This window comes from Peromyscus maniculatus, chromosome X (genome assembly GCF_049852395.1).
Source record: "Peromyscus maniculatus bairdii isolate BWxNUB_F1_BW_parent chromosome X, HU_Pman_BW_mat_3.1, whole genome shotgun sequence".
NCBI classification, from domain to species: Eukaryota; Metazoa; Chordata; class Mammalia; order Rodentia; family Cricetidae; genus Peromyscus; species Peromyscus maniculatus.
Window position 1 is genome coordinate 92,947,122 of NC_134875.1, and position 26,404 is coordinate 92,973,525.

Sequence of the window (26,404 nt, forward strand, 5' to 3'; positions counted from 1 at the left end):
ACCCAGCTCACTCCTTTCATAGCGATCTCTAAGCCTTGGGAGAAAGTGTGAAAATCTGTGATCCATTTAGAGCTGAGAAATCAATTCTATTAATTAAAAATTCAAAGATACCTTCCTAGGATTTTGTGTAACTTTAATCATATGGTGGCTACTCTTCATTGTTTGATTTACTTTCCTCATTATAGTGAATGCCAATCATGAATCCATAGTTCAATTTGTTAGTAGATGGCATCATGTAGACATATTACAACCTCTACATTCAACTACTGATACAAATAGAGACTATCATAGTTTTGATAAGCCCTTTAAATATCTGTGTTTAAAGTAGATTACTTTATAGAAAGCACAGCACTACTGGTTGCATTTTAAACTATTCTGAAATTTAGGTCTTTTGATTGGAATAATCAGATCATTTTTTGGAACCTGACTACAGAATTAATAAGTATATGCTACCTTTTTTTCTGCATCTGTCTTTCCCATATGCTTTGTTCTTTATTGCCTATTCTTCATATCTTCATTTAGATAATTTGAACATGTGTTTTTTTTTATTTCTTCTATGTAGATTTTATGCTATAGCTATGTAGTTTCTTTCTCAGACATTTATCTAGATCATGTAGTATTAATTTTAATTTATCCATTTTCATAGTCTACTTTCCAACATTATTACACATTCTTGCAAATAACATTAAAACTGCTATGGTAGTAATCCTTATTCCTTCTATTGTCCTTTGTGCAATTTCTAAGGCATAGGGAAAATCAATGTACATAGTGAAATCCTGTAAACTGTAAATTTCTGTATGATAATAAGTCAATGTAACAGAGCCATGAAGATTTTGTTTAATTTCTCCTTTTCAGAAAAACAAGATAGTAAAGTACATTGACTTTTTAATTGAAAACTAATGATAAGTGAAAACGGAAACTTAAAAATATTAAAAAGGTAACAAGATTCTGAGAAAGTACAAGGTTAAGATGATGATGCATGAAAATGGGCTTAAAATATGCTTTTGTATTGAGACCAGTACCTAAAACAAGAGAGTTATTGTGAATTTGAATATGGTTTGGGTGATCTTATATCATAAACAAAATATTAGTTAGCAACTGATATAAAATGAACAGATGGCTTAATAGGTACTTCAGCAAGAGGAAATTCAAGCAGCTGCCAAATATATGAAAACCTGTTCTAGTTTATTGGTGATTAGCATAAAACAAATTAAAAATACAAAGCAATAATAGTACATAGCTACTAAAATGGCAAAAAGTAAAATGCATAATGATTACAAATTTTGTCAAGGAAGACAAGCAATGTGGACACATATTTTACTAGCAGTAGTATTATTTGCTTATAACTTCTTAGAGACTTTTATATTTAATAATTGAATACACCTAATTATATAAATGCACTGATAAAGATATGCACACATCTTCCAGTACATGTGCACAAAATTGTTCACAGTGTATTTTGTAGAGGAAAGACGTAATATCACCTCTGGAATCAATTCATATCTACACATAAGAAAATTGATATGGAGTACACAGTGCAGCTAAGCAGTAGCACCTTATATAATATGGAAATGTACACTACCTTGCATGTTTAACAGAAAGCCAACAGGATTGCACAGAGTTTAATTTTGTTTCTATGAAAGAAATAGTCATTGACATATTTGTCATGTTGACTCATTACTTCATATAACTTGAAATGGTAACATCAATATTGGACTAATGGAAAAGGCTATGGAACATTTTAACCATTTTGATGTTGAATTTTAGGGCCCTGATCAGTAACTTCTCTTCAGTCTTCTGAGAGTATTGTATGTTCAGCTCAGATGCACCTCTATAATATTACTCATCTCAATGATAAATTTTGATAATGCAAGGGATTATTGGGAATGCATATTTTTCTCAGTCATTATTTTCCCATATGTAGCTAGATGTCTGGTGAAATTTATCATTGTATTTTTTCTTTTATGATGTGAATTTACAAGTATTTTTTTATTATTGCCCTATTTGACTGAAGGTTTAGTTGTCTCCTTTGTTATATATGATATTAACGTATTTTATGAGTCATTTTTGTATATTCCTCTGTTGAAATATTTATTGTAAAAATTAACCCACAGGAATTATCTGTATAAGAATGTCTTTTTCTACTTGTCTGTTGTGTATATTGCAAGTATGCTTCCCAGATTATCATTTTTTACATTTATGTGATAATGTTTTCATAAATCATCCTAAGATTGTAGATGATCAAGCTTGACTATTTTTCCTTATGACTTTGAGTCATTATTGTTAGATTCTTCCTAGAAGCCTTCTCCCATTTATATTATATTGTACATTTTACTGCTTGAAAATTTGTTTTAAGCATTGGCAATCATTGGCTTATTGAGGATGGCTTGTTGGGGCACAAGCTGTGGCCCCCAAATTTGCAAAAACTAGATATGTGAATAGATCCCAGAATTGGAACATAATTTAAAGAAAAGTTCCATCAGTAAAGATTTGTAATTAATTATTGTAATTGAAAAATTACAAATACTGTCTATACAGAATAATATTTTTGAATATGCATGGTTAAGTAAAAATCTTTATAACCCCAAATTTATCATTCTTCATGGTGAGAATGTTAAAACTCTTAGGTGTTTTAAAAATGAAATGTAGCTATAACAATTATTAATTTATGGCATATGAAGAAGTCTGTCACAAAGGTTAAAATATGCTCATGATACCACAAAATCATAACATAATCAATCTTGCTCATCACCAAAATAAATAATTCATAGGACATAATCCAGCATCACTCAAAAGTGATGCTTTAAAGCCTTATGGGACACCAAAACATATTCTTTTGTCCTACATATAACCAGTTTGTGATTTCAGGCAAATAGGTAAGAATAGGCCAACATAGCCCATAGAAAGAATGCAGCAGGGTTTAGAAATTTTTTTAATTACACACAGCTTATTTAATTATACTTCATTTACAGGCAGTATATCCCACAAATATACAAATTCTGTGTTTATGTGTACACAAAAAAATCTTGTATGAATACCATTAGCATGTTTACATTTACAAGAAGGTCTGCTTAAAGTAATTCATCCAGCTAATAGGTAAGGAATAAGTCAAAGGCTTGTTGCTTAACTATTCCTTTCCAAGACTTTTCCTATTGTGTCTTTAGATCAGTTTTTTTTTTTTTTTTTTTTTTTTTTTTTTTTTTTTTTTAAGGCTGGGGATGTGATTTAGGATTAGAGTACTTGCCCAACATTTGAGAAAACCTTGGCTCAATAGCCAACTCTATAAAAATCAACAACCCAAGTCTTTTCTTCAGTACCTTTCTTGTATACTGCATGTGATTTCAGGCTAGAAAGAGCATAATATATGTTGTTTAATATGAAATTTTGTATTTGAAGGCTTTTTCCTAGAGATGATTTTGATAGTTAATTTTTGAGTAGCCCATTTATTTTACTGTCTGTGTCCAGTATTTTTCTTTTCATTTGAGAGCCTAATGTGTTCTAGGCAGTATGCTAAGTAATTTTAATAAGTCATCCCAGTATCAAATTGCACATTCAACATTTGCAACTTTTAAGTTAGTGAGTTATTAAAGTCTTTAGAGAAGTAAAATAGGTGGCGATAAATCTTAATTGATATTATAAAGAAAAGTGATTTTTCTTTTGAGTGCATCTACTGCAATTAATAATTATGAAATTTGAAACGTGAGAAAAATATTATTTTGCATTATCTAACACTTTTAAGCAACAAAAGTCAAATGTGCTTGTATAAGTTAACTTTTGCTGTGTAACAAACCATCCCAAAATTAAGTGACTTAAGACTCAAAATTCTGTAGGTTGGCAATTAGGACAAGGATTAGCTGGGAAATTAGGTTTTTGAGATATGTGTGTGTTTTGTGTTTCTTAGCTTGGCATTACATCTCTGTTAAGATGCAGGTTAACAAGATGGCTCTACCTCTAGAATTTATGGGTTGTCAGTCACAGTGATGGGGACAACTAGGCTTTATACATGTCCTCTTACAGAGTAGTAGTAGCATGTCACATGGCAGAAGTTTCTAAGCAAAGGAAAGGAATCTCAGATCCTGAAAGAGAGTCTTTAAATCTCACAAGCACCAAAGCAAGTTGTAGAGCACAGTCTTGAATGAGTGAGGGAGAGGACTTCCCAAAGGAAAGGACTTGGGCTGGGAGGGGGGGCACTTAGGTGGTGGTATGGAAACCTAGTGCAGTGGAAACCTCCTGGAATCTATGAGGGAGATCCTAGTGAGGACTCCTAATTGTGGAGGATACAAAGTCTCAACTGGCCATCTTTCATAACCAGGCAAGACTTCTAGTGGTGGGCACTGGGTTGAGTTGTTGGTCCAAGCCGGTAACATGGAGATCTCTAAACAACCCAGACTGATGCTATGACAGATGATCTCTCTCTCTCTCTCTGTGAAATCTGACAGTGGGGCCCCATTGCGGTCAATGATAGAGAAGTCAAGCTAGTGCAGGCATGGAGCCTTCATCCCTATGTTCTAGTCTCTTTGGCATGAGAAAATACTCTGAAGGCTACAGAAAGAGAAACATGAACACCTGCAGATTTTTCTGGGGCAATGGTGACACAGAACTTTTGGGAGTGAGCAGCCAATGTTTGATTTGACTTGAGGCCCATAGCACAAGAGGAAGCTTATAGCTTATACTACCTGGATGGCCAGCAACTGGATACTGGATAGTACAGAGACCTAGGTCTGAGCCTTATCCAATCATCATCAGAGAGGCTTCTTCTGGCAGCACATGGGAGTGGGTGAAGACACCCACAGTCAGACATTATACAGAGAGAGAGAGTATAAATTGGATGTCTTCATCAGGTCCCTTCTCTAGGAGATCACGGAACCCCATAGAAGAGGAGGAGGAAAGACTTTGTTGGAGTCAGAGGGGAAGAAAGACTCCAGAATATGTCCCACTGAATCAACGAAGCAGGGATCACAGGGGTTCACAGAGACTGAAGCAACAAGCATAGGACCTGCATGAATCTGCACCAGGTCCTCTGTGTATATGTTATGGCTGTTAGCTTGGTGTTATTATGGGACTCCTAACAGTGGGAGCTGGTGTGTCTCTGACTCCTCTGCCTGTTCTTGGCATTCTTTTCCTCCTATTGGATTGCCGTGTCCAGAATCAATATGAGGGTTTCTGCTTTATCTTATTGTATCTTGTTTTGTCCTGTTTAGCTGTCATCTCTTGAAGGCCTGTTCTTTTCTGAATAGGAAATGGAGGGGGGTAGAAGTGGGGGAGAGGGGAAGTGGGGTAGAACTAGAAGGAGTGGATGGGAGGTATTTTGAGAAAAGAATCTATTTAAAAAAGAGAAAGAAAAAGAAGAGAAAAGAAAAGAAAAATCACCTAACCAACATACTTAGATTCAAAATATTTAGAGTGTAAAGGAGAAAAAGCTATTTTGGAGTGGGCAGCAAAAATTACCAGTGACTTTAAGGAGATGCAGCTCTCTTGAGAGACAATGCACTTACCAGGAAGAAATCCTCACCTGGACCCAAACCTTCCTGGGACAGAGATCATAGATGGAGAGAATCCAGTTGCATCCAACTCTGGGCTCACATCTCATCTCTTAAGTTTTTATGCAAATGAGTTAAATAACTATTGAAAATCAAAGTGTTTTGAATTAAAGGGATCTCCTTACCTAAATGTAAAACTCCCCAAATGTTAGAAATACATTTAATAAATAATGTCCCATCAAACAATGAAGAAGGAGAAAAGTACATGCAAGCAAATTATGGACCATCACTGCAGTAGCCTGCCTCAAGAAATATACTTTGTTTTAATAATATTTCATTTTCCAAATTTTCCCCAAGTCCTCAAATTAACATCTTGCCTATCTCATCCAATTACCTCACAGCTCAATGTCTCTCCTCTCTCCTTTCCCTCCTCTCCCCTCTCAACACACACACACACACACACACACACACACACACACACACACACACACACACACACACAATTTGTCTTCTGTCAGTATTCTTGGTGGAGAACATTAGGCCAGTAGCATGCTTCAGATTGAAGAGAAGATTTTCATTTTTGTCTCACTCTAGGTCTCTGAAACATCCATAGGTAGGTTTTGGAGACTATACAAGTAGATTGCTGTCAAAAATAAAAACCCTTAAATTAACTTTTGAAAGCAAACAAAACTGACTATGGACTAGACATCACCAGAGAAGTGCTGAACACAGCAGCTAGAGCAGTGAAAGACTATTGGAAAAGATCAGCATACCAAATTGCCTTACCAACCTTGCTGCAGTAGCTGTTCAACAGGGTTCCCAGGCTGTGTTCAAGTCTTAGTTTCTATTTGTGCTCTGCTTCAGTGTTAACTTCCAATTTAGGCTTTTTAAATGGAAACTCAATCTTAAAATCAGCTTGGATGCCAGAAAAGCACTTTTTGAAAAGGCAAGAAAAGGAAGACATTATGTTTACATAAAAAGTGGGCAGACTGAGAAACTGTAATAAGAATTTCAAGAGTGACTTTTATTCTAGGGTGTCCTTTTTCTGCTACTGCAATATAGTCTATACATCAAGTTAACTTACAAGATTTGATTTAAAAGTTTTACAGGTCAATTAAAATACATATTTAGAAAGATGCATAATCCTTTTATGTTTTCAAAAGACACTTAATAAACATGAAAACCATGAGCTAAAATAATATATTAAACTATTTATATTCAAGTTATAGTCTTTTACAATTCACAACTAAGTGATATTTTTCTTGATTTATTCAAGAAAGTTCTACACCTCAACAAAGTGTGAGCCCTTAGGTAATAAAGTGGCATTGCTGAAACTTGAACATGTAATTCCATCTCTGACTTTAAAACCCACATTCTTTTCACTGCCTTTTCCTACTTTCCCTTAAAAATCAAAATAGGTAAGCCGGGCGTGGTGGCGCACGCCTTTAATACCAGCACTTGGGAGGCAGAGGCAGGTGGATCTTTGTGAGTTCGAGGCCAGCCTGGGCTACCAAGTGAGCTCCAGGAAAGGCGCAAAGCTACACAGAGAAACCCTGTCTCGAAAAAACAAAAAACAAAAAAAAAATCAAAATAGGTAGCCAGGTATGGTGGTGTATACCTTTAATCCCAGCACTCAGGAGGCAGGGGTGCAGGGCATTTACCCATCAACCCCACAGTTCCCCAAAGTATTGAGTGCAAGCAGCAGGAAATATTAGATGGAAGGATTTAGATTGTGGAGATAAACAGATAGAAAATACAGGATAGCCTCCAGAGGGCCTGGAACCTATTCCAATGAGCCCCAACTATCTCTGCCCTTGGGTATTTATAGAAACGCCAAGGGGGTGGAGTAATAGACTTCCCTCCCCAGCACGGCCAAGTGCAGACCATCTCAGACACCTGCACTCAGGCCCATGGTCCAATCATCCTCTCTATGCAGACCTGCTGGGTAAAGCCACTAGGAACCTGAAAATGGGCTCCCACACAGGGTCAAGCAGATCTCTGAGTTCAAGGCCAGCCCGAACTACAGAATGAGTTCCAGGACATCCAGGGTTACACAGAGAAATCCTGTCTCAAAAAACAAAAACAGACAAAAATCAACATAGGTATCCTATTTCTTAAAATGTGCATAAATATTTTCCCTCATGTAGGTCTGGGTACCATTTGTATGTATGATGCCCATGGAGGCCAGAAGAGGGCATCAGATCTCCTGTGACAAGAGTTACAGACAACTATGAGGCATTCTATGGGTTGGAGTCAAACCCAGTGCCTATAGGAGAGCAGTCAGTGCTCTTAACTGCTGAGGCATCTCTCAAACCCACCCCCTGCTGCAATGCCTTAAACTCTGTTTTATTGTATCTTTTTGAAGATGATGTAATCATATTATAATCTCAAAAATTTTAAAAATGAGAATAAAAAGCACAAAAATAGGAAAAAATGAGATGAAGGTGAAATGACCAAGAGATACAATCCAAGTATTTTCATGGTCTCTCTCAAGCACAATTATTCCCACAGTTTATACTTAACTCTTTTAGGACTGGTACAGTTTGAGAATGCATAGTTGGTGAACTTACACACTTCAGTAGTCTGTGGTGCTATTTTAACAATGTTATTATACTAAACTGTTGGCCTTACATGAGACAACTTATTGCGCTCTAACTTTCTCTTTCAATACTTGTATGCTTGTGAACTGTTATGAAGTAGCCTCTAACATCTGTTGTAATGTGAAAACAAAAGGAAAATAAGAATGGATAGAAGAAAAATAAGAAAAAAAATTAAACAAGTGTGTAACTGGAGTATTCCTGTGTCCACTCGGCTTCTGTAGCCACTCAGGCTCAATTAAACACACAGAGACTTATATTACTTATAAACTGTATGGCCGTGGCAGGCTTCTTGTTATCTGTTCTTATATCTTTAATTAACCCATTTCTATTCATCTATAAGTTGCCATGTGGCTCATGGCTTACCAGTATCTTAACATCTGCTTCTCATTGTGGTGGTTGGCAACATCTCTCTGCTTCAGCCTTTCACTTCCCAGAATTCTCCACTCTCTTTGTCCCACCTATACTTCCTGCCTGGCTACTGGCCAATCAGCATTTTATTTATTAATCAATTATAGCAACATATATCCACAATATACAGGACATCCCACAGCACAAGTGTCTGCCTATTCATCGAAAAGCTTACCTAGAAAAGATTCAGAAACCATAATTATATACAGTGGAGAGTTACGGGGACATGTGACAAAATTCAGGAACAGATGCTATATTAAGTACAAATATTTAGTAAAATTGTTTTTCATTTAATTGGACTATAGTCATATAATGGTACGTTCTTGGTCTTAGGGATAAACACTGAAGGCATTTACCTGAACAATGACCTGCTAACTGTTATGCATTCTCCAAATATTCAGGAAAACAGTGTTAGCAATTGATGCATCTCACTAAGTACTATACTGAAGGTTTTTTCTTTTTAATTTAAAATAGACAAGACTATTTGAATTTAGAGTGTGTTTATTCTGAATTTGAAAAGAGAGAAAGAGAAACTACAGCACCTTGCTGTTAGATCAAGTCCACCATCTTTCTATACTTACTAGTACATTTTGACATAATTTTAACCTGTAGACCTTGAAGTGTAGTACATTATTTTTAAGCCTGTATTTACCCTGGCAGAATTGTATACAATATTTAAAAATAATGCACTAGATGCTGAATATAAAGAATCTCTTGCCAGATGCTTAATCTCCTGTGAAATCCAGCTGCTGTGGAAATAATTTGATAAAATGGTTTTATTGTTAAAGTATTTGAATGTGTGGACCGAATTATAGCTGTCCCAGTCTTTAGCTCAGAGGTGGCCTACAAAGCAAAACTAGCATCTAGCGGTTGGCAATTTTGATTTCTTTGAATTTGTTATTTGAGAAAGTACCAGACAATGGCTTCTGTTATTAAATATGAACAGTTACATATATAGTCTTTAAGAGTGTTTCATATCTTTAAATTCTTTAATACTTTTATTAAAATAAATAAAATTATAAGACACATTACATGCTTTCCACCAGCACATTAATTGGCAATCAAATAAAATCAAGAATTTCTAAACATGGAAATTGGGCATTTAGGAATACTCTGTATTTTTTGTTGGGCTCTTAGGGCTCAGATGAGGGCAGGGGACACACTGTCAATCAACAATAAGGTTATGTTCAGGAATAAAGTAAGATGCCCTTTGCATAGTTGTTAATAAGTGAGCTGAAAGCTGAAAACAAGGAAAAATGCACAAATGAAGCCCAGCTCTTTATATATATATATTATTTATATAATTATAGGGGCAAAAGTTAAGACCCCAAACTAAGAAAGGTATGTTTTGTACAGTCTAGGAAAAAGTAGAATGTGTGAAAATCATGAAGTTATTTATATTATTAAAGAATATGAGGCTATGGGGATCTATAGTTGGAGAAATTGCCTTTGGAGTCAGAAATAGTTCCTCAAATGGCTCTTTGCAGCTCATGAGATGTCAGTATACAGTTGACAGCATTTTTTATTTTAGTCTGGGAGCAGGAAGTCCTTCCATGATGTACAGAGAACACTCATCAGATTGAGAGGACAACAACATTTCTTTTTGCTTATTTTTTTTAAATCTGATTTTACATGTTTACAAAGGCTTATGTCTGAAAAAATCTCTGCCCAACTTCTAGTCCAACAAAAGGGGCCTTTAAAAATTTAATCAAATTTTACCTTTAACATTCAAACTGTCTCAGTTTTGCATATTCAGTATAATTTAAAATAAATATTATCCAAAGTTTTAATTAACTAGCTCAAATTATTTCCCCACTCATAAATCCACTACAATATAATTCTTCCAATATGTTTTATTCTTTCTGGCTTCAGGAAACATACTATTTTGGAGATACTGACCCAACCTATTTTCTATCTCCATAACCTTTAATTCTCAGTCATCATATAAAATATAGGCCAGGAACTATCTTACAATGTAAACTTAAATAAATAAAAGACAAATTTCAAAATTCATTTTCTCAGTTGCACTAGGGATATCTCACAGACTCAGTAACATATATGAGCCTATTGGCAAGCACATTGGTCATTAAACACAGAATACTTCAGTGGTTGTGAAAAATTCTCTTGGATATCATTACCAAAGAATTTGCTGATTTGTGGTATAATTGATTTCTACATTGTTTAGAGCACTGGCTATGTATGTTATGATCGACTCTTCAGTCTCCTTCACTGATTATTGAATTTCTCTACAAAGAATTTCCAGTAACTATGTATAAATCTAACATTCTCATAGGAACCAAATATCTTTGGGGGTTCAAAGTTCCAGAAGAACTATTTCTGCTATTAAATAGAAGAAAATACAAGAAATGAGATTACATGCCTATTTACTGACAATGTTCAGTGTTCCTTCAGTTACAAAATATTGTGGCCCCATGGTTTTTGCAGAACTACAAACTGACATTTTTTGTTAGACTCTACATGTGTCTCCTTGGCACTTTGGAGAGAGTGAACAGCACAAATCATTCTTCTTGACTTAAATAGTTTCATTCCATTGTCTCTTTGTAACCACCAGACAATAGAGTTTGATTTCCAGTAGAAAGCTTGTATTTGAGTCATGTACTATAAACAGTTTCAGTTCAGACATCTCATAATCAATGCTATCCAAAGAAGGCTGATCCTGCCAATAGCCATCCTCCAGGAGGATCAGAGTAGATGAAACTTGATGTGCTAGTGCTTTAGAGAGTCAGAAAGTCAAGCTTGTATATTTCTTGCTTGCAGAAAATACAAAATTGTCCAACAAATGGCAGGCTTTTCTGAATGATCAGCCAGACCACATTCCTTCCTCACTTCATTCCTTCTGGAAATATATTTTTACAACTTAATATGGAAATGATACATTATTAACTAATGATGTTAGTATAATGCCATCAGCTATCAGTTTTTTAAGTACCATAGTAGTTTGAGCAATACCTCTCAATGTAGAATAAAAGTGTTCTAGTTTATGTGTTAAATGATTCAAGCTAAAGTAAGTATAGTAGTTCATTTGTCTCTACTGTTTCCTGTATGCTTTATAGAATTAATTTTTAACTTTAACTTTCTGCTCCTTAACTTCCTAATAGTGAAGACGTCTCATAGAATTTCATAATTTGATATGATAGCTGAACTACAATTTAAATGAAGATTACCTTTCTAAAGGATACTTTGGGGTCTTCAATTTCTTTAATGTCTCATGAGTTTTTAATAGATTCTTCTTCCCTACTGCTTTTTCTTCAAACTCTGTCTTCTTCTCGTTCAGCTGCTCATCATTTTTTCCCAAGCTTGTGCTTATATTCTTGGCTTTTTCTTTTTATTTTTAATTTTTTCTTTATTTTTCAAATTTCAACAATGTATACGATGAGATATCATGAATTTCCCCCATCTCCTCCTCCAACTACTCAGGTTTCACTATGTAGCCCAGGCTTATCCTTAATTAATTCCCTCAAGTGCTAGGACTGAGTATTGATTTTATTTTACTAAGTCAAATATGTAAAACCCTTTATTGTTTTCATGTGTGGATATTAAAATGAGACTGAGTAAAAATATGGCATGGAAGTCCAGAGAGACCTATTGTGGTGATATTTTATTTGTATTGTAATAAATAAAACTTACTTGGAGATCAGAGGGAAAAGCCAGCCACTATATTAAGCATAGAAGTCAGGCAATGATAGCACATGCCTTTAAACCTAGCATTTGGGAGGCAGAGATTCATCCAGATTTCTGTGAGTTCAAGGCCACACTGGGGACAGAACTAGGTGTGGTGTCACATACCTTTAATTCCCAGCACTAGTTAACCATAGAGGTCTGGAGGTCTGTACAGACAGACAGGAAGTGATAGAGTTGGGAAGAAAGAGGAAGTGATGTAGCTGGGTAGAGAGAGGAAATGACATGCCAGGGCACAGAAAGGATATACGCCTGGGTACAGGAAGTAGCTCTCTTTGGAGGCTGAGGAATTGGTAAGGTGAGGTTGGCTGTGGCTTGTCTTATTCCTCTGATCTTTCAGTTTTTACCCGATTATCTGGCTCCAGGTTTCTTATTAATAAGACCGTTTAGCAATTTGTCTTACAACTTAACACGACTCTACCCAAAATTCTTCTGATTTGATGGTCTTTACATACTATAACTCTTTGAGCAAACCCATTAACATTTTCAACCTTAGTATCCTTCTTAGCAAAAGAGGAAATAACAACTTCAAGGATTTGAACTAAGACGAAATGAGATATTGCCTATAAAGTTCTAAAGGTTACAGGCACGTAGTAAGCAGTCAATAGCGTTGACAATTATTAACATGATGGAAATGCAGATTTCAGGTGCTCTTGAGTTCCTACAGAAGTATGGAAACATCACCTAGTGTGTCAAGGTACCTGACCCAAATTAATCATACACCATTGAATTCTAATTCTTGTGCTGCTTGTTTCCACTCAATTGATTTTAGAGCATATTAGTCCATCTATTCAAAACAGGGCTACTGGAATTATGAATGATGTTCCCCTTCATAACATAGAGTAGTTAGGGGAAGACTATATAGGTAAAAGCACATAATGCATGCGTGCATGGGGACGCATACACACATGTGCAGAGGTACATACTGATTTGGTTAAAAAGCTGTTTGTGACAGACAACCCCCAAATTGACTGATTATGTGTGTTTAAACTCATTGATAATAGGTTATAGATTCTGGGAAATAAAAAATGAAAAACTACCTATGTTTATTGGATATTATTATTGCCATAAAATTTGAGGCCTGAATAAATTTAATGATTGAAATTGGTCAGATAGCTATCAGGGCAATTCCAAGGTAATCTCAGTATCTTCAAGAATTCCATAGTTAATATACTAATATTTATAACAGTTTTTAGTGTTACAAAGATTTCTGTACCAAGGTTTCTATGCCCTATCTCCTTTTTTTGTCCAAAGAAACTCTAACATAAAATCTTCAAACTCCTTTGTCAAGAGTAGTACTTAGTTTGTTGTTACACAGGTCATTTCTTAGTTGCATGTTCTGCATTGGGCAGTGTATCCTGACTAGGAATGGTTTTGCCCCCATACATAGGGAACATATGGCAAGGTCTGGCCACAATTTTATTTCTCATGGGGAAAGGATATTGGTATCTAGCAAATAGAATTCAAGCATTCTGCTGATTATGCTATAATGCTCAAGATACCTTCCCCATCACCACTAATTATTTGTCCCTCAGTGCTATTGAGATGTAGTAGAGAAACCCTGACATTTCATTAATTTCAAAACCTGGTGGTCCAGAGCAGAACTTTAAGTGGCATCCTTTATTTCTTTCTGACTCCATTTTATATAAAATATGTATAAGCCAATCCACCAAAAGCAATTTGTTTCTGTCTAAAACTTCTCTTCTATCACCACTTCAAAACAAAATGGATTTTGCTTCAATTTTTTAGGTATCACTAACAATAAATGTATTTTCTGTTTTTAAATTTTTCTTCTTATTTATTCTTTGTCTTTCACATCATGCATCTTGATGCCATTCACTTCCCATCCCTTCATATCTGCCCTCTGCCCTTGCAACCTCACCCCCCAAATAAAGTATAACAAAATAAAATTTAAGAGAAAAATAAAAGAAAAATAGGGAAAAAAATCTCATCATGGAAGCTGTAATGAGATATAGTGAGTCATGCAGTAAACATTTTTATCATATATCTTTATGTATAAGTGTTCATTGCTATGAGTCATTGTAACATGAATCTTAAAAGGTCTTATAATAAAAAATCCAATACCGGATATTAGGATAAAAGCTGAACAGAGAAGCAGAACAGCCAGCCACTAGCTTACCTCTATGAAATCCTCAGCCTCAAGAGAGTTCCTGTTTCCTCATGCCATATATCCCTTTCTGTGTCCTGCCATATTACTTATGTCACCACTTCCTGGTTCTGTTTCTCTCATGTAGCCCAGTGTGGCCTTGAACTCACAGAGAAAACTCTGCCTCCCGAGTCATAGGATTAAAGGTGTGTGCCACCGCTGCCTGACCTCTATGTTTAATTTAGTGGCTGGCTCTGTCCTCTGATCCTCAGGTAAGCTTTATTGATGTACACGATGTATCATCACATTTCCCCTTTTTTTGTCTAACATAATTAAAGGTTATAACTAATATAAGACAAACGATATACAATAAGTACAACAAGTATATATATAATATATACAGGCAATAAATACATCACCAAGTCATTGGTCTGGTTTGAGGCTTCTGGCTTCTGCTACACTATAGATGCTGGGCCCTCAATGGAACTCCTCTTGGTTATCCTGCTGTTGCCTTGTGTCGTGGAAATGCTGCAGCTTTGGGTCTGCAGGACTGGGCACTTCACATGCTCCAGGAGATGATTTTTCTACTGCTCCAAGATTTTCCTCTCAGAAAGCACAGGTCTTAGAACTGGATCACTTGGCCCTTTCTCTTCTTGTCTCCTCCCAGTTCAAAATGCTTGCATCTCTTAATGGCCAGCATCCTCATGGAGATGCAGTTGGGCTCAACACACTCAAGCCTGAGCAGAATCTTCTTTATGGTTTTGGCATTTCAGAAAACTGGCTTTGTTTGCCCAACTGTAACCACTCTGCTTCTGATGATAGCATCACTTTCCTTGGGCGTATAGGGAATCATTCATTGCCCTTCTTATACTGGGTCACTTTGTGAAGCTGATGCTTGCCACATTTTTTACAGAAAGTCCTTTGAGTTTTAGGTACATTGACCATCTTTGCAGTAGAGATGTCTACTCGATAAACATGAGAGACCCAGCATCCAAGATCACTGCCTCAACCACACACCTCCTTCAAATTTTTATAATTTCTTCAGAAATAGTTCATATGTTTATGTTTTCAGAATTTTCTAAAATTCAAGATTTGACATATACCATTTGTAATGCTTTAAGAATTAAACAAAAACAAAAAGTAGATTAGAAATCCTTTTAATATTAGAATTACTACTCTACCTCTCCAGGATCACATCTTGTTAAAGCCTGATTTGCACTACCAGCTCTCGATGTGTGGAAAGACCTACCATATTTGAATCTCTTCCCCTGCCACATCTTTTGATTTCTCAAACCTCTGTGCTTTTGTCATCCTGGGTGGTTTGATTAAAACGTCTTTCAAGCAAATTCCACACCATCTCAGCAACTCCTCATTAATGCATTAGTTATTTTTTCTGTTGCAGTAATAAAATACCATGACCAAAGCTACCTAAAAAAGAAATGAATCTTTTGGATTATGGTTCCAGAGGGGTAGTCATTATGGTGAGGACGGTATGGCAACAGAAGGAAAAAGTGAAAAGTTATATTTTGTCCAAACTTAGGAGAGAAAGAGGTAGGGAAGAATAACATGAAGTGGAGTGTCTATAAACCCTCAAAGGCTAACCCCAGTGACATACATCTTCTAGTGAGGCTCTACCTCCTAAATGTTCTGTAACCTCCCCAAACAGCATCAGCAACTGTGGACCAAATGTTCAAATACATGAGCCTATGGAAGACATTTCTCATTTAAACCACTAGAAGAAGTGCTATGATTTTTGTGTGTGTCCAAGAAGTTTATGCACCAGAACCTTAGTCTTTGGTGTATCAGTTGTAGGAGGTTAGGGGCTAGTAGGAATTACTGGGAACACGGGGATTAGAGCTGTGATGTATTCTACTACTGTGATGATTAACTACATTGGTAAATCAGATGTTTCTACTTTCTTGGGACTGGCTTAGTTACCAGGAGAGTCCATTGTTATAAATCAAGGTGGCATTTTCCCATATTTTAATTCCATTGTGTGTGTCTGCTTGCCTCCATTTTTTTCTGCCATGAGTTGTTGTAGCAGCATAAGGCCCTCACTAAATGGCCCTTCTTCTTGGACTTCCCAGCTATTAGAACCCTGAATCAAAATGAGTGTCTCTGCCTTATAAATTACAAGGCTCACATACTCTATTACAGCATCAGAAAATGTACTAAGCAATAAAAGCTCTCTCTGACTCTTGGTTTTTGAGTTAAGCTACATTCACTTGTAATATCCTCTATAATACTATTATATATATATACATATATATAATGTATATGTTATACAAAACATAACATATATGTATATATATTTATATATACACAAGAACTTTTTGTTGTTGAAAGACCAGAGTTGAACTAAGATTTACAGACTATTGCCTTATGACAAATATAAAAAGCCCCAACTAAACAATTAAATACCCAGATTAACAATATAGAGATTATGTAGTATGAGACATCTTTTTTGCAGAAGTGGAAACCAGAAGAGAATGTAAAGGGAACTGTGGCTACTCATCTAAAGAACCTATTGTCATCAAGGGGTAAATGAACAAAGACAGTGAGTTTTACCTGGAATTGAGGTGGCGGGGCACAGAGACAGGCTTAGAGAGATGAATGAATGAAGAATGAGGCAGCTTCCAGATAATAGCTGTCAGTTCTCTTGCTGGTATTAACTTGGCAAGGGAGCATGTCAGTGGAGCTCATATAAATTAGGATCCCTCAGTAGAATGTAAATCTGAATGGAACAAACAAAAAGTACCCACCACAGAAACGGGATAGCATAAAACATGTTCTTGAACTCTAACAGATCTTAGTTTCAAATGCAAGTGTTCCTAGTCTCTAGTTGTGTGGTCTTTGACAAACTTGTTCAATATCTGTGTTTTGTTTGTAGTAATAGCAGAAAATCCTTTGCATGAGAATCATTAGGTTGGAAGAAGATAGTGTATAGACATGACTTAGGCATTGTTAGCTTGTAGTTGGTCTAAAAAGATCAAGATCAGAAATTCAGTGTTATTTTTAAAAAGTTAAATTTACTCTGTAATTTCTTAACAAAGTAAAATTGTGTCTTTCATCCTTGCCAATCCTCTCACAACTGGTAGCACTATAGAAGAACTAGTTACATTAATGGAAAGTTTCCCAGCTCATCCTGAGTCAGTATTATTCTCATGAGCTTTTGTATATATGTACATACAAAATGAGGAGGCTCAAAACTGCCTGCATCTGTAATTTCAGTATCTGTTTATTTTACAGTGAAGTGAAATTTGCTAGAGAAGTATTTATATATTCCTCATATAGACTATATCTGCGTTCAGATGTAGTCCAGTTTAAATAGCAAGAATTAATCCATTGAAGAGAGACACAATTAGGCTGAAACATCTGTTTGATATTCTGTGCAACTAACTCTATCTTTTCTCCATACAAAAAGAACACAATCTTACTTATAATAAACATCTTTTGTAACAGCAATCATGCAGCTGCAGGAAACATGGCTTATCATTAGATAATCACATCCTTGGGGGATTGGATGCACCCAACTGTGTCTCAGGCTTTCTATGTTTGAAATTTAATTTTCTTATCAATGTCAGAAATGTTGCTTTCCACATATTGCTTAATTAATAACTGAACCATAATTCCATCCTCATAAACTATATTTAAGTCTATATGCTATATGTATGTACAATACAAGTATGACTAAATATAGATAATGCAGAATTTTGCATATCAGATAAGTGTATTTACATTTTATGCCCTAGTATTAAGTTGCTCTAGTGGGTATATTTTTTCCATCCATGAAAACATCAACTCATAAAACTGGTTTAATTGAAAAGACCTAGAACAGTTGTTAAAGTCTTGCTCATCCCTGCCCTGATAACATATCATCAGCTCAAATTTAAGAAAATCAAGGTAATGGTAAAAATAAAGGTGAATAAGAAATGAAAGCTGATGACTTTAAAAACTGAACCTGAATCCTAATCGTCACTTGTAATCAACCAGATATATTTTGGTAACTGAGAGAAGATTGGCCATTTCTGGCATTATAGTAAGAGGTATGTACATTTGCATTCTTTTTTTTAAGTGTTTAAAATAAAAATTGTCCCTCATTGCAAATCCTCCATCTTCTGCAATGATACAGCTAAATTGCTGGTAGCATGAAGATCTGTGATGGCTCATATCACTTAGAATGTAATTCAGGTTTGCCTTTGAGCAATTGCCTCTGGAACGAATCCCTTCCTCTAGAAGGCAGCATTGAGAGAACCAGGGGACTGAGAAATGGATTTCTAAGGCTGCTTCAGTTTAACAATCCTTTCAGTTAGTATAAAACCAAGTAAAATATTGCAGCAATTACTCAACTAGTCAGGATACCTCTTGAATTTCTTTAACAACTATTGGACAAATACATTGATCCCCAGAGGAGGATGAAAGCCACATGGAGCAGAGCCACTCCCAGTTAATGCTGTCTGAAACCAATTTTGTTTCTGGCTTGTGGCCCACTCATGAGTAAGCAAAGCCCAGTTCAGACCAAATAATCGGACAGCCACTAAATATGTGTTTGTTTTTGTATGCCATTGCGATTTTGTAACTTTTGTTTTGCAGTGTGATTCTGACCATCATTAACTAGCCATTTGCCCTGTTTTCTTCTTATCTCCCCTACTGACATTAGCAGACCTCCGCCGTGTAGGGATGGTGGTTGCCACTCACTTACTTGATCACCTACCATGTGGCATGTGTTTTTCATGATTTTGTATATATATATAAGATATACAAGTAAGATATAGGTAAGTAAAACCAAGTCCAAGAACGTGAAGGTCATGTAATTACTTCCTTAGCTTTTCTGTCTTGTATTCTTAGGCATAGCCAACATTTAATTAAAATGGGGGGGCCTTACCTTCCCCGTAGTTGACAGCAATCCTATTTTTCTGGTTTCTCTGAAACAAAACATAAGACTTGTATTGGCTTTTCTATCATTCATTGAATTCTGTTCATCAATAAATTCTATTGAAACTAGAGCCAACATACTTACAGAATCAGACCACTTCTCACCACATTCACAGCTAATATTCTAGTATGACCATCACGTCTTGACTGGATTCTTTGTGACAATGTTACCTGAACACTCTACCTTACTTTTTTTCTTTTTCTTCCTGATTCTTAACATAAAATCTAGAGTAATCATCTAAAAATGTTAGATAATGTCATTCTATTGCTAGTGATATTTTCAGAATAAAAGACAGAGTCACTGAAATAACATCTAAATCCTTATCAATAAGCTTCATGAGGGCAGAGGCTGTTATCTTTTATTTATTGATGTTTCTCTTGGAGCCTGCAGTAGTACCTGCACTATAGAGGGTGCTTGCGTAATATTCAGCGATTGAATTAATAAAAATGAAATTGAGTAAAAGTCATTCTATCAAATAAGTGGTTGTCTCTGCCTATTGTGGTGTTATACAAATAACTGAATCTAGATAATTTACAAAGAACATCATTCCAGTTCTGGATAGGATATGGAAGCCCATGATCAGGGTGCCAGTAGTTCAGGGCTCATTTTTTCTGCTTCTGCATCCTCTGGAAGGGAAGACTTGTACCTCTCCTCATGGTAGAAGATCTGGGGAGAGAGAAGCTCACTTCTACAAGTCCTTTTTTATAGTGGTACTATTTTTATAGTAGTGCCATTTATGAGGTAGAGCTCTCATGACCCATGTATCTCCCAGCAGGCCTCACTTCCCAACACTGTTGCATTGGTGATTACACATCTACTATGAATTTGGAAATGATTCATTCAGAACACAGAAGAGGCTGAGTTTAAATCATTTTTCATCTAACTTCAATGACTTTCTATTTCAACACTTGTGCAGCATTTAACTTTTGGGAAATAATAATTCAAATTTAAAATGTTTCATTCTTTCCCTATTATCTTATATTCTTCCTTCCTTTAACTGTTCTTTATGAAAGTTTTCTTGGATAAAAAGTTGATTGGGGGCTGGGACATAGCTCATTGGGTGTTCTTATTGTACAAGCCTGGGAACCTGAGTTTGAATTCTAAGCACCTATGTAGAGCAGAATGTGGAGTACATACCTATAATAATCTCAGAGCTGCAGGTTTGGAGACAGGGGTTCACTGGTCAGGCAGTCTAGAAAAAAAACATTGAAATTTAGATTTAGTGAAAAATTATGTTTCAAAACAGAATAGCATGGGGAAGCAATTTATAAAGACATCCTGGTGTCCATCTACAGTATTTAATCACATACACTATCAAATACACTCCCTGCCCCACATCTCCCATACATACATGCAAAAATAAGTAGGTTGGTGGTTGTGGTAGTACAGAGTGATTACTAAGGCAAATATTTGGATTGCATGAGATTATCTTAGAAGATTGAAGAGAGATTCTGATACTTCCCTGTTGGCCTAGTGTTAGAAGAAGTTATGCGTACCAAGGTGGGGCTGAAAGGGGCTCTTACAAAGGCTCTTGCCTCTCTTTTGATAGCAAACTTTATGTAACTTTAAAATATTTGCATCTATAACCTGAAAATCGTGTTTTGTAAGCCTGTGGTGGAATGCATCACAGAGTTCCTCAGAAAATAGTAATTCTACATATTTTTCATTGTTTCTTTTTACTCTGTCAGTGCCAGAGATAGATACTTATTTCTTGAGATAGACACTCATTTCTTTTGACATAAGCCTTCATGTTTTGGAGATCAGTATTAAAACACCTCCTGCCTTTCTATTCTTTAGTTTTTGATCATTTCAAATCATTTAACCTTTATTCCTAAATCCTATTTCTAAAACTTTAATCATTTTTTATTACTTTTCTGTAAGTCCTCTTCACATTCTTCCCATATTAAAAGTTGAAAGTATTCTATTCCTATCCTCCACTGTGGGATTTTTCTATTTTGTTGTTGAATATATAAGCACAGTAGGATTTAAATACACAGCGTCTTTTGAGCCTTATACTTAACCAAAATATACATGTAATATATGTCTTGTATGGACATTATTATACTGCTGCTTTTATGTATTAGTGACATATTTGTTTTGATAGCATTATTCGGTCAATTTCAAATGATTTTAAGCAATTCTCCTTTGTGTACAAATCATATTCTAAACCATTTATAGTTCCTGTTTTCCAAGGACTTATGATCATGTACCTTTGTGATTTTTATATTTAGAGCATTATTCTTTTAATGACAGAAACACTACTGAAATACTACAAAATACTGTTGCCAAAAAAGAACTTTGATCCCACCAAAAGAATTGAATTGCATGATATGTGCCTTATTCTTTATGTGTTACCGAAGCATTCTCTTTCCATGTGGCTAAAAGACCAATCTGTTTCCAAATTTTCTTTATAATCATAGCTTCTTCCTAAGGTTACTGAAGACAGCAAGATGACCATTTGTTTTTGCTTGTTGTCTGACCAACATTATACAAATGAGAAGGTTCACTGGTAGAAACTTCTAGTCTAATGCAATATCTTTTACATAGATTTAACCAATTAAACAATTCTTGTCTTAATCTTCAGATTCAATAAGATGCACTGGCATAGCTGCTGATGTTTGTAACTTTCGTTAATGGCAAGAACTTAACTCAGATCCAAGTACATAATAAAGTGATAAGGTGCCTATTGGTGTAATTCTAATATGACATCTACATTATACTCTATTTTGAAATTAGTAATTGTAACGCAAGCTAAGGCCTTCTATCATCAAAGTTTAATTGAAAAGTTTTTTAAAAGTAAAGATACAGATATTTATGGTTCACATTACACCAGTAAAACCGTGATATTCAGAGGAAACTTACACAAAGATGGAAATTTAACCCTCTGTCTACAGAATGTAACAGTGTAGCCTTGGACCACATGTAGCTATTGAACTTTTGAAATACAGCTATTGAATTGAATTTGTAACTTTATAAACTCAATAAAGTAAATTTAGTTCAATTCAGTGCACTGAGCTGAGTAATTTAACTTTTAATTTAAAAGTATCTAGTCCTTTGTGGGTTAAATGCCTATTGCTATTGGTGTTACTTGTTTACCAGCTTCCTTTCTGGCTAGAAGAGGAAATTATGTCATCCATGACATTGAATGGGCAGTTTTAGACCTCTGTTCTGGTTATCAGTTGATTAATAACAAGTCAGCCCAAATTTTAGCAATTTTTATGAACATTATAGCAAATGTTGCAACCATATTAATTAGAGACATCATCCAAATTTTATGTGTTGTTATCCTGCCATTTGTTTGTATTGAATCATTATTCCTGATTTGGTTCCAAGTTTTATTAACTGATTTGCTTCTAACTTCTAACATTGGGAAGTGCCATTTGAAACCTCGTATGTTCCCTGTGGTTCCTAGGTCTGGTTCTTTTATGAATGTTTTCAGTTGAGGGAAAGAGGTACTTTAATATTATTTGAATAAATAATGACAAATGTGCATACTGGTTTTTTTAGTAGTGCTGAGAACTGGATCCAGTGCTTCACACATGCTAAGCATACCCTCCACTATTATTGAGCCCTAAAGGCTTTTTTTCAACCTCTACATTTGACCATGTACATGGAAGTGATGAAGAAATCAGTAGCATTCTGGATGTTATTATAGTCTATGTGCTCTTCATTATATTCTACAGTTAATTTTACATTTTTTCTTTTTAGAAGCTATCCAATGTATATGTAAAGAATAACAGCCCTTAAAATTAAATAAAAGTTATGAAAACAACAGTTATAGATTTCTTGAAATAATTACTTTTTGGTATACCAGGTGCTATGTCCCTTGAAATTCATAGCTATTTAGTGACAACATTGACTTCCTGGAGCAGGTGTCTCACTAGAAAAATTCAAATCATTATAGCAGCAGTGTAACTGGTTTTTAACTTACAATTGTGACTCAGATGTTTGTGAATTTTTATCTTTCATATTGAACTTTAGTTCACAAAAATTTCATTTGATGATACTATAGTTAAGATCATGTAGCCTACTGTCAACTCAGAATTTAAAGTCAAATTATCTGTACTTTCTATCTCCTTATTCTTCACTGTGCAGAGAGGGATCTGAAGGTCCTTTATAACTTACACAGAATGCATACATTTTCATGGATGTGTGTTATTTATCACTGTGTAACAAGCCACCTCAGAAATAAATGGCTTAAAATGAAACTTGTTATTATTGTTCACAAGTACTCAGGCAGGTGTTCATCATTGCTCCTGCTGGGTTAATTTGGGTATCTAAAGAACTACTGATTTGTCTGGTGAGTCATATGTCAAGAGTCTGGTCTATGTTTGCTTTTTCTGAGGTAACTGTATTTTCCTGTAAGTTATCTTTCATTCTTCAGTAAGATAGTCTCAGCTTGTTTATGTGGTTATGGAAAGGCTCCAAAATACTATACAAAAGGAAAAATAGTCTATCAAGGTTCAGAGTCAGAGCTGGCGTACCAACACTATGTTTCATTCTGTTGGTCAAAATCATTGCAAGACTAGATCGGTTTCACAAGTTGGAAGAATAGATCCCATCTTGTGATTGGGATGTGTGGATTAGGGTAATTATTATGGTATCAGGTTGGTACAGTGATATAAGCAGAAAAGAATCAGGGTGGTGTGGAGGGCTTCATCTTTGATCACACCCTCTGAAGAGCTTTCATCCATCTGACTGTTGGATGTCATTCTTGTTGCTTGGCTCCACCATGAAGTATCTGAATTTCTATGATGTCCTCTGATCATGATGGCTATTAACTAATGCTCTCCTTATTGCAATACATGATTAACTAAAGTGTCCATTATATTCTAACTAATTTTGATCTTCTACTGGATTATCTCTATTAAGCATGTATTTATTGCCATATACCAGCTTAAACATTTTACAGTGCTATCCTAGGTTTTCATACTCTACTAGTTACTATATCTCTGAGAGAGAGAGAGAAAGAGAGAGAGAGAGAGAGAGAGAGAGAGAGAGAGAGAGAGAGAGAGAGAGAATTATCTTGTTTTAATTCATGGCTACACTCCTAGCACTTAAAGCAGTGAGAAACTAGTTGCATTAACAAATGTTTTAACTCCTCATACCTATCTGCTTAAAAACCTCCCTCAATTTTTATTCTTTACTATCCAAGTGTATGTCTGTTAAATGTCTGGATCTTAATATGTATGAGAAGTCTTTTTAATAAAAAACAGAGGAAAATAATTTGTCTACGTATTGTGGCTTCTTTGATTGAAACCATCGTTTTCAGAAATACCATGTCTGCTATTTATTTTGTTTCTCTGAGGACATTATTTAACTTTGATAGTTAATTTATCTTCTCCTTGAGGATATTGAGTAGTAAGAAGCAGAATAATGGGATCACAGAAACTTATAAAGAGGAAAAAACTCATCAATGTCTTGAAATATTGTCCTGCTTCATAAGTTAAAATTATTTCTAGCACATTCCAATAACATTGATTCCTTAGAAGATTGAAAGTTTAGCTAAGGTGTATAACTTTATTGAATTAATTTCATTGTTCAGAATTTAAGGCAGAAAATCTTCTCTAAATTAATTTATAATGGGTGAGATTATCCTAAATTGTGTCTCAAGAAATAAAACAACCCCCCAAACAAACCTCATGTAGCTATTCTGAAAAACACCTTTATAAAGCTTCATTAATTCTAAAGAAATAAAAAACCCAGCTAAGGTACTAGGGAAAAAGAAAAAAAATCAATAATTTATAAAAAAGAAGCCAAGATATACTTAAAGAATACATTAAATTGCCGGGCGGTGGTGGCGCACGCCTTTAATCCCAGCACTTGGGAGGCAGAGCCAGGCGGATCTCTATGAGTTCGAGGCCAGCCTGGTCTACCAAGTGAGCTCCAGGAAAGGCGCAAAGCTACACAGAGAAACCCTGTCTCGAAAAACCAAAAAAAAAAAAAAAGAATACATTAAATTATTGTGAAATTCCGGTCTTCAGATGATTATCCTCTCTTCCCTTCTTTTTTTTTTTTTTTCCCTTTCTGATATATTTGGAAGGATATCAGTCTTGTGTAACATAAGACAATGGTTCAAAGCTAGAAGTAGCTCACTGGTACAGTTGGTGTTTAAGATTTGCTACAGGCTCAAAAGGACTCTAAATACCTTTTCCTGTTTTATTTTAACCACCGACTTATGAAATCTGTTTATGAAGAAACCGGGAGCTGGAGTTCAGTCTACAATGATGTTAAGTGATCTGGGGTTAGATGATCATTTTTTTGAACCAAGTCAAAATTAACCTACCAGTGGAGGAAAGACTTTACTCACAATCTGTGAAAACAGTAGATAGGCATATTGCCGAGGTCATGTTAATAGCCAGTCAGACGTGTGAGTGAGCTCTGCCTTCATTGTCTCAAGTTCATCAATGTTTCCAGTTCCAAGTATGGCACTAGACATCTTATTTACTCTGGACCCTATATATGAGCCTGATAAACCAATTAGATTGCTCTCTTCCTATCAGAAGTACTCTTATTTATACTAAAAGGGAAAGGGACTGGCAGTTTTTAAGAAGCTACATAATGCCATTTTTTTTTGTTTTTGTTTTTCAAGACAGGGTTTCTCTGTGTAGCTTTGCGCCTTTCCTGGAACTCACTTGGTAGCCCAGGCTGGCCTCGAACTCACAAAGATCCGCCTGCCTCTGCCTCCTGAGTGCTGGGATTAAAGGCGTGCGCCACCACGGCCCGGCTATAATGCCAGTTTTTTAATAGATATTTTTATTTTATAATTAATTTAATTTTACATATCAGGCATGGATTCCCCTGTCCTCCCTCCTCCCACCCCCCAGCCTTCTCCCCCAACCTACCCCCCATTCCCACCTCCTCCAAGACAAGGTCTCCTCTGGGGAGTCAGCCCAGCCTGGTAGATTCAGTTGAGGCAGGTCTAGTCCCCTCCTCCCTGTGGTTTGCCAGAAACTATGCCAAATATATTTAATCTTAGAAGTATAAAGCTTGATTATTTTCCTCTTATTTATCTTTTCTGTTTTCAGTATCATCGACATAGATGAGCTATGGATTTTAAGATAAATGTCATTTAAAATTGAGATTGTATAATACCAGTTTATATTCAGATGAGCTTCAAACTCTTGGAAATATACATAAATTGTTCAGGAAATTGTTTGTGTGTGTATAAATA

The 26,404-nt window shown here is 35.5% G+C and overlaps 1 protein-coding gene and 1 pseudogene across 3 annotated transcripts in view; one reads left to right on the forward strand and one right to left on the reverse strand.

The window, feature by feature from the left end:
• LOC102911433 (melanoma-associated antigen B18-like) overlaps nt 1-26,404 on the forward strand; it is a 545,146-nt gene that overhangs the window by 161,807 nt on the left and 356,935 nt on the right. The gene's annotated exons all lie outside the window — the stretch shown is intronic.
• Nucleotides 14,753-15,239, reverse strand: LOC107402843 (large ribosomal subunit protein eL42-like; annotated as a pseudogene).